Here is an 8,586-nt window from a genome sequence, read left to right as displayed (position 1 = left end):
CAATTTTAGTGTGTGTGTGTGTGTGTGTGTGTGTGCGCGCGCGGGCGCGCGCCCGCACGAGCTTGCTTTTCTTCGTTAAGTATTTGAAGTCTTTTCAAAACAAGGCTCTTGGGATCTCTAGATTCAAGAATGCTCCTGGACTTGGACAACTGCTGCTAGAGTCTTAGGGAGCCTTGTATACATGCTTGCGTTATTCATTTACCAAGATTAAACTCCAGAATAGAAGATGTGACAAAGCAGGACTCCTTCCTCCATGGTGTGTGTTAATTTCAGAGGCAGAGGTGGTCAATGTAGAAGCCAATGGAATTTTCCTTGGAACTAGGCTGAGATGAGAGGTGCCTGCCATGATCATAACCTACTGTCTCTTCCCCAATCCCTTCCTTCCAGTTTCTTAAGGCAAAAAAAAAAATCTTCTCTGAAGATATTTGATAACAATTTTATCAGACAAAAACATACACTTCCAATGCACTGCTTTCAGATATTCTAGGTTTAATTCAGCTGGAAGATGAGCTGATTGATGCATTCTCCCAGATAGCTAGGTAAGCCTATCTCCTTGAGGAAGCCCACTCAATTTTTGGTAGCATGATGGGTCACAAAGAGGAGGAAAGGGCACAAGAACCTAGTGATCTCCTGGAAATACTTCCCAGGGAAGGCAATTTCATGAATGAGGTCTTCCAGGTAAATGACATCAAAACTCCCCAGGTGCTCCTCAATCACTGTGCTGTCTGTAAGGGGGATGGTGTTATTCTCAACTTTTGCTTGTTCACATTTCAAGATGAGTTCCCAGAGAGATTTCAGATTTGGAAATCCCCAGGTCACATAAGATTCTACTATCTGTAGCACTTTTAGGTTTTGGTGAGGTGACTTTAACAAAGACACCACTAAATATTTTCTTCAGACAAAGTCTTGCAATGGTCCTCTGCACCAGTAAACTCACTTTGGATGTGTACAACAAAGGCCAAAGAATGTTTATCAGGCATTTCCAAAGTATGAGGTTTCACTTCTAGTCCTCTGAGGTACCCTTGGAATCATGTAGGAATGATTCCAGTCGCTTCAATCTGAACTCTTTCCCCTTTCTCTTCTTCTTTGCCAAAAGCACCTGAATTTGCCTGGGTAGATTTGAGGGCCTGATAAGCCTTCCTCTTTTTCAGGAGATTTTCTGGATCCAAAAAGATATTTTTTCTTTGCTCTTCCCCCGCCATCTTTCAGTGCTGCAATTACTTCTTGTATACTTGTCAATTTATTCTAAGGAAACAATCCATAGTAGTAGTGGAAATGTTTTTTTCTAGATCTGTTATAATACTGGAAAATTGCAACCAATGTTCCATCCTTTGGGACTTGTTGTTTAATTATAATAAATGTATGTGTAAACTTTATAAAGTCCCTAAAAAATTACTGCTATATTAAGGCTCTATACCATCAAGGGAGGCAGAATAGAAAGAAGGGCATGGAAATTCATAAGTGGGAAAAAAACTCAAAATACTGATTACTGTATGCTTTGAGTACATTAAAAAACTTAAATACATTACAAGGAGTAAAAAGTAATTTACCAGAATGTTAGTGGTAGTGTCAAAGGACAAAACAACTTGAAACACTTAATTGGCTTTACTTTTGATTCTACAATTGGGAACACTTATTCTGTTTTATGGGATAAAGGATTGCCTGATTCCAGAATAGAAAATAAAGCCAATTAAGATCTTTAAATGGTTGCATGGGTTGGGGATTTAGCTCGGTGGCAAAGCACTTGCCTAGGACATGCAAGGCCCTAAGTTAGGTCCTTGGCCCTGAAAAAATGAATAAATAAATTGTTGCAATTTTTCTTTGAGCAGTAGTTAGAATCACAGAATTACCTTAATTGTCTTACAAAAATTTCTGTAGAGGCTGTGAATGGAGCTCAGTGGTAGAGCACTTGCCTAGCATGTGTGAGGTATTGGGTTCCATCCTCAACACCACAAAAATAATTAAAAGTATTATGTCCATCTACAACTAAAAATATATATTTTTAATTTCTATGAAAACATAATTATTTTCCATCAGAAAGTTTTAAAATTGCATATATTTCACTAAAACTTTTGAACTCATAAAAATGTGTATTGTTTAGAATTAAATGAAACATTCTACTTTCCTCTTCTTTAGAATACTTTCCTGCATGGTTATTGTTAAGGTAGACAACATCTGGCCAGTCACAGTGGCATACGCACACCTGTAATCTCAGTGGCCCATGAGTTTAGGGCAGGAGGATCGTGAGTTCAAAGCCAGCCTCAGCAAAAGTGAGGGGCTAAGCAACTCAGTGAGACCCTGTCTCTAAGTAAAATGCAAAATAGGGCTGGGGATGTGGCTCAGTGGTTGAATGCACCTGAGTTCAATCCCTAGTACCAAAAAAAAAAAAATGTAGAGAGCATCTGAAGAGAACTCTGTCTCATTTTCTTTCAGTACTGCCAAATGTCTTTCTATTGGATTGTCTTCTCCTACTGTCTTAAAAAAAAAAAAAAAAATCCTCTGGGGCTGTGTGTGGCTCAGTGGTAGAGTGCTTGCCTAGCATGTATGAGACACTGGGTTCGATCCTCAGCACCACATAAATATAAAATAAAGATATTGTGTCCACCTAAAACTAAAAAAAAAGATAAGTATTTTTTTAAAAATCCTGCAATTTTCCAAAAGAAAGTCTTCCATTTGTGTCCTTAGTTTGATTTACTTTTTCCTCACAAAACTTAGCCCCATTTGTTGTGGCCTTTCTAGTACATTTGCCTGTTCTTTCTTTGGATCCTTCCCTGAAGACCAATGGCATTGAGCTTCTTCTTGAGTGCTTGCTTACTGCTCATGTGTACGTCTTCTTTGAAGAAATAACTATTCAAATCCTTTGATCATTTTTAATTGGGTTATGAGTTTTTACAACCTTTATGTATTCTGAGTACAAGTCCCTAATCAGACATATGGTTTGCAAATGTTTTCTTCCATTCTGTGAGTTGTCTTTTCACTTTCATCATATCATTTGCAACACAGAAGTTTTTAATTTGGATGAAATCCAATTTAGTCCAATGAAGTCTTTGCATGTACTTTCTGTGTTATATGTAAAAAGGCTTTGTCTAATCTAAGTTCATGAAGATGTACTCATGTGTTTTTTTCTGAAAGTTTTATAGTTTTAGCTCTTAAAGTTGGATCTATAATTGATTATGAATTAATTTTGTGTTAGTGTGATAGCTACTTCATTCTTTGGCATGTGGCTACCCAGGTGTTTAGCCATTTGCTTAAAAAAAAAAAAAAAACTTCTTTTTCCCCATTGAATTGCCTTGGCACCCTTCAAAAATCAATTGACCACAAGTGCAAAAATTGTATTTTTGGATTCTCAATTATTCTGTTCTATTGATCTAGATGTCTTTCCTTGGGCCAGTCCACATTATCTTGATTATTTATAGTTTTGTAGGAAGTTTTAATATCTAGAAATATAAATCCTGCCTATCACTTCTGATTTGGAGTACATTACTTAATTTTTTCAGTTTCAATTTTATTGTTCTGTTTAATAATGGTTGAAAAAAAAGAATAACTCCCTGAGGATATTAAAAAGTTCCTACGCTCCTAGGGGAAAACTGATTGTTAGGTAGCCAGAAAATAAGTGTCCACCATTATCATATTTTAACCCATTTAATCTATCAAGTATAACTTGGCCCAGAGAACTCATTTCTGCAAGCCAGTCAGTCAGTGCCAGCCCCTCATTTGAAAGCCAGCAACACATTCACTCCACATGGTACTATAGAAAAATACTCCTTTGTTAATCAGTTTAGGAAATACTACGTATTTCATTTCCTTTGTAGAGGTTCATAATGCTAGCTTTGGTTTGCTAGGAAACAGACTGAGATGGAAATTTGTATGGGGTGACTTCCTAGAGAGTGCCTTTTATAACACCACCTGTAAGTGTTTATGGGACCTGCACGAATGTGTTCAAGCAAGGGAAGCAAAACTGGGCAGGAGAAGTTTAAGGGCCATACACTTGCCAAAGCACCCTCAGCCGATTCCACAGAAAGCCCTGCAGCTGGAATAGCCTTTCAGAATTGTTCTGGGAGAAAACACAAAGCTTTGATGCCCTCTTCCGAAATCTCTCCAGTATATCACCAACTCTAGAATTCTCCCACTTAACTCTCTCTTCAACCTGTCAACACCTCATAATCTCCATGACAACCTCCCTAATGCAGGCTGTCATCACCCCTCACCTAGAAGACTGCTTCAGCCTCCATCATACACTCCTCCTTCCATCTCATCCCCACAAAGGCAGAGGATGACCCCTAAATATAAATCCATCCTGATTCCTCATCTCCCCCCACCCTGCCTGCCCCACAGCCCCACTGCCTTTGCTTACGACACCTCCATGACACTCCTGGTTTGGGGATGTGGCTCAGAAGGTCCTTTCTGTTTACTTTTTAAATCTCAACTCTCACCATGACTCTCTCCCTCCTGGTGGCCATTCTGTTTCTCTGTCTTCAAGTATTATAAAATGGGACCCTCAGGTATAGAGTCAGATTTCATTAAAACCCAGGACAAGTCATATAGGTAGGACTTCTGGGAAAATGGGAGCAGCCTGGGGCACGTATGTAAACTGGCTCCACAGCTGAGTCCCCTCTCCTGGTGGGCCTGTGATGAGGAAGGACAGTGGCTAAAAGCAGGGTCCCTCGGACCAGACTGCCAAGATGCTTAATGCTTTGTCTCGGTTCCCTCACCTATAGAAGTGGAAGTAATAGTAGTACCTCCCTTACACTAAGGATTAAACAAGTTACTGTAGGTCTGACACTCAGGACAGTCACTGACAAGCAGTGAGCACTGTGTGATGCTTCTTCCCACTCTTGTCAGTCAACTGCCTTACCCACTATTCTTTCTAATGCTTATGGCTTCTAGTAATTAATGGCTTTGGTTTACTCATGGTTTCTGCTCCCTCATGGCATCTGAAAATTACTTTCTCTGTGTGTGAGTTTTAGCTTCTACTCCAGTTTGCCAATTATTCATCTATCGATATCTTGAAACTTCCCAAATTCCCTAAGTAAGAGAATGTGATTGGCCCAGAAACTCACTGCAATCCCTCAAAGGCAACCCACTGCAGAGGCAGAGGGCTAACATTAGCAGCTCCTGGGGCTGCTCCACTCTTGTGGGGGTCAAGGAAGGAGCTTTTCAGAGACCTGTGGGTGGAGCTAGCATTCTGCGCCAGAATCTATGGAGTCTATATGCATTCACATGAATTTGAAGCTCTGTGGTGCCTTTGACTTGTATCAGTATCTTGACCTGTACAATTCCAGTTCTTTTTAAAAAAAAATTCATCTTCACACATTTTGTACTGAAATGGCATTTACATTTTTTAAATTTCTAACCACTGTACATTTACTTACTGTCTGAACAATACTTACACTGTACAAATATTTTGCCTGAATTTGGGGGTAATAAAATAAAATTTCTAGAGGCTGGGTGTATAAGATCAAGGGAGAATGCTTGGCTAGCATGTGTTTTGATCCCCAGCCACGAAAAAAAAATCTAAAAATGATTTTCTTGAATTGAAATTTCAATAAAATTTCATGCAAGTTTTTTTCTGTTTGTTTTGTTTTGTTTATTTTGTTTTTTGTTTGTTTGTTTTTGCTTTTTGGTATTGGGAATTGATTGAATCCAGGGGCACTTTACTACCAAGCTACATCACCAGTCCTTTTTAATTTTTGTTTTTGAGACAGTGTCTCACTAAGTTGCTAGAGCTGACCTCAAACTTGCAGTCCTCCTACATTAACCTCCTGAGCCACAAAGATCACAGACATATGCCACCATTAGCAGTGTCAATGTAAGAAATTTTCAACTTATTTAAAGCAAAAAAATACTTGCAGATTACTACTATGCTACAGTTATTTCTTCAATTTTCCATGTTTTTTCAACAAAATAACTATCTTATTTGATAAGATACATTCAAAGGGTTTTTTGTTTGTTTGTTTTTGTTTGTTTGTAATAGGAATTGAACCCAGATCACTTAACCACTAAGCCATATCCCAAGCCCTTTTCAATTTTTATTTTGAGACAAAGGATTTCACTAAGTTGCTGAGGCTGGCTTTGAACTTATGATCCTCTTGCCTCAGTCACTGGGATTAAAGGCGTGTACCACCATGCCCAGCCAAAGAGTAATTATTAGAAAGTCAGACAATTCCATATACCTCTAAAACTTCATTGAAAATATACTGGCATTGGATTGATCATAAGTGCCACAAGAATAACTTTATTATGTATATGCTTTTATTATTTTATGTGTATGGTAAAGAATCTATGATTAAACATATACATATACACTAAATTTTAAAATATCTGTACATGTTAAATAAAACAAAAAAAGACAAATGATTTCATATAATGTGATGTGTGTCTGTGCCAGTTCATATATTACTTCCATATGTAACAGGGGTTCATTTAATGCTTCAACAATATCCCTTATGGCTTTGAAATTTACATGTTTTTTTTTTCTTTTTCCAACCTTCTTCTCCCAGATCTTCTTTTCCCTAACATTCTCCTTCCTGATGGTCTCCTCCCTGATCTGCTGATATTATTTTTCCTAAACTTTTCCTCCCTGATCTTCTTTTCCCTGATCTTCTCCTTCCTGATCTCTCTTCCCTAATCCCATTTTCTCTGAATTACCTCTTTAAAAACCCCCATATTCCCCATAATGGGCAAAATCACAGTTTTGGGGACAGGAGTCTCCTGTGTTTCTCCTCTGTTAGCAAAGTAATAAATCTTTTTCTTTTTTTTCAAAACCATGTCCTCATTATTGGATTGGCATGGGACAAGGCTTGATCTTTTGCAATACATATCTACATATTCAAAAACAATTAAAATGCTTATTTAAACTGGGTGCCAGCCTGTAGTTTCAGTGACTCGGGAGGCTAAAGCAGGAGAATTGCAAGTTCAAGATCAACCTCAGCAATATAGCAAGTTTGTCTATCAAAATAAACAATAAAAAAGAGGCGTGGAATGTGGCTCAGTGGTAAAGTGTCTCTGGATTCAATTTCTAGTAGCCCCCCCCCCACAAAGAAAAATGAAAAAAATCCTAAAACATTAATATTCTGGTTTTTAAAAATACCTCTGTTGTGTTTAGAAAAACTGGAAGGATTATCCAGTGACTACCCATATGTGTACAATATATTTATCCATTCTGTTGCTGAACACTTTGAGTCATTTCCAGTTTTTAGTAATAATAAGAAAAACTGCTATTAAAATTCCAGTACAAGTCCTTATAGAAATAATTTTATGTCATGCTTTTAATGGTGCTTTTGATGAACAGAAGTTTTAAATTTTGATGAAGTTCTATTTATCAATCTTTCTTTTTCATGGTCAATTCATTTGTCTTAGTTATAAATATTATGCTTAGTCCAATTCCACAATATATTCTTTAATGTGTTTTTCTGGAAGCATTATAGTTTCATCTTTCATATATATGTCTATGATTTAGTCACAAATTAATTTCTGGGAATGTTATAAAATACAGCATGTTACAAGGGTCTTTCATGTTAATATTAAGTTGTTCCATTTATTGAAAAATATTCATTCTGTTGCCGAAAGCGCCGTCCTTGTCCCTGATGCCAATACAATAATGAGGACAGTTTTGAGAAAAAGGAAAAAGAAGGCTTACTGCTTTACTAGTAAACGAGAAACACAGGGGTCTCCTGTCTCAAAGGCTGTGATTCTGCCCAACAGCAGGAACAGGGGGCTTTTATAGAGGTGATTCAGAAAAAAATGAGATTAGGGAGGAGAGATCAAGAAGGAAAAGATCAGGGAAAAGAAGATCATGGAGGAGAAAGTCAGGGAGGAGAAGGATGGAAAAAGAGAAAAAAATGTAAATTTCAAAGCGACAAGGGATATAGTCAAAGCATCAAGTGAACCCCTGTTACAATTATTTTCCCACTAAATTTCCTTTGTAACTTTATTGTAAGCAAGTAATCATATATGCATGGATGTATTTCTGCACTCCATTTTATTCTATTGATCTATTTTTCTGTCGTTATGCCAATATCACATTATTTTTATTACTCTTTCAGACTGCTTTAGATTAATTTTGATGTCTAATAGCTTAGTTCTTCAAGTAAATTTTTCTTCCACAGTATTTGACTATTATAGATATTTTGCTTTTATCATATAAACTTTTAAATCAGCTTGTCAATTTTTATTTTAAAAGCCTTATGAGATTTTTGTGGAATTGCATCACATGTACGGATGAATTTGGGGAAATTCATCACTTTTTTTTTTTTTTGCTTTCTTATTTTTATTTTTTAGTGCTGGATATTGAACCTGATATGCTAGGCAGGTGCTCTACCACTGAACTACATCCCCAGCCCTAACAATTTCTTAATAAATGAAATGGAGAAAAAAAAGTTATTTGAGTTAGAAACAAACCAGGTGTTGAGTTACAAGAATAAAGACCCAAGGCACCGAAATATATTAATCATTAATATTTTTTCCTTTGTTTAAGTTTATATATGACAGTGGAATGCATTACAATTCTTATTACACATATAGAGCCCAATTTTTCATATCTCTGATTGTAGACAAAGTATATTCACACCAATTAGTGTCTTCATA

At 36.9% G+C, this 8,586-nt stretch overlaps 1 pseudogene across 1 annotated transcript; it reads right to left on the bottom strand.

Moving 5' to 3' along the window:
• Window positions 1-489: 489 nt before the first annotated feature.
• LOC308657501 (ribosomal protein uL30-like) lies at window positions 490-1,202 on the bottom strand (annotated as a pseudogene). The gene has a single exon. The product of its transcript is annotated as a ribosomal protein uL30-like (transcript).
• Between the last annotated feature and the right edge of the window lie 7,384 nt (window positions 1,203-8,586).

This window comes from Spermophilus citellus, assembly GCF_964194105.1.
Source record: "Spermophilus citellus genome assembly, chromosome: 1".
Taxonomy (NCBI): Eukaryota; Metazoa; Chordata; class Mammalia; order Rodentia; family Sciuridae; genus Spermophilus; species Spermophilus citellus.
The sequence above is the reverse complement of the archived record's forward strand: the minus strand, read 5'-3'. Positions and strand labels throughout refer to the sequence as shown.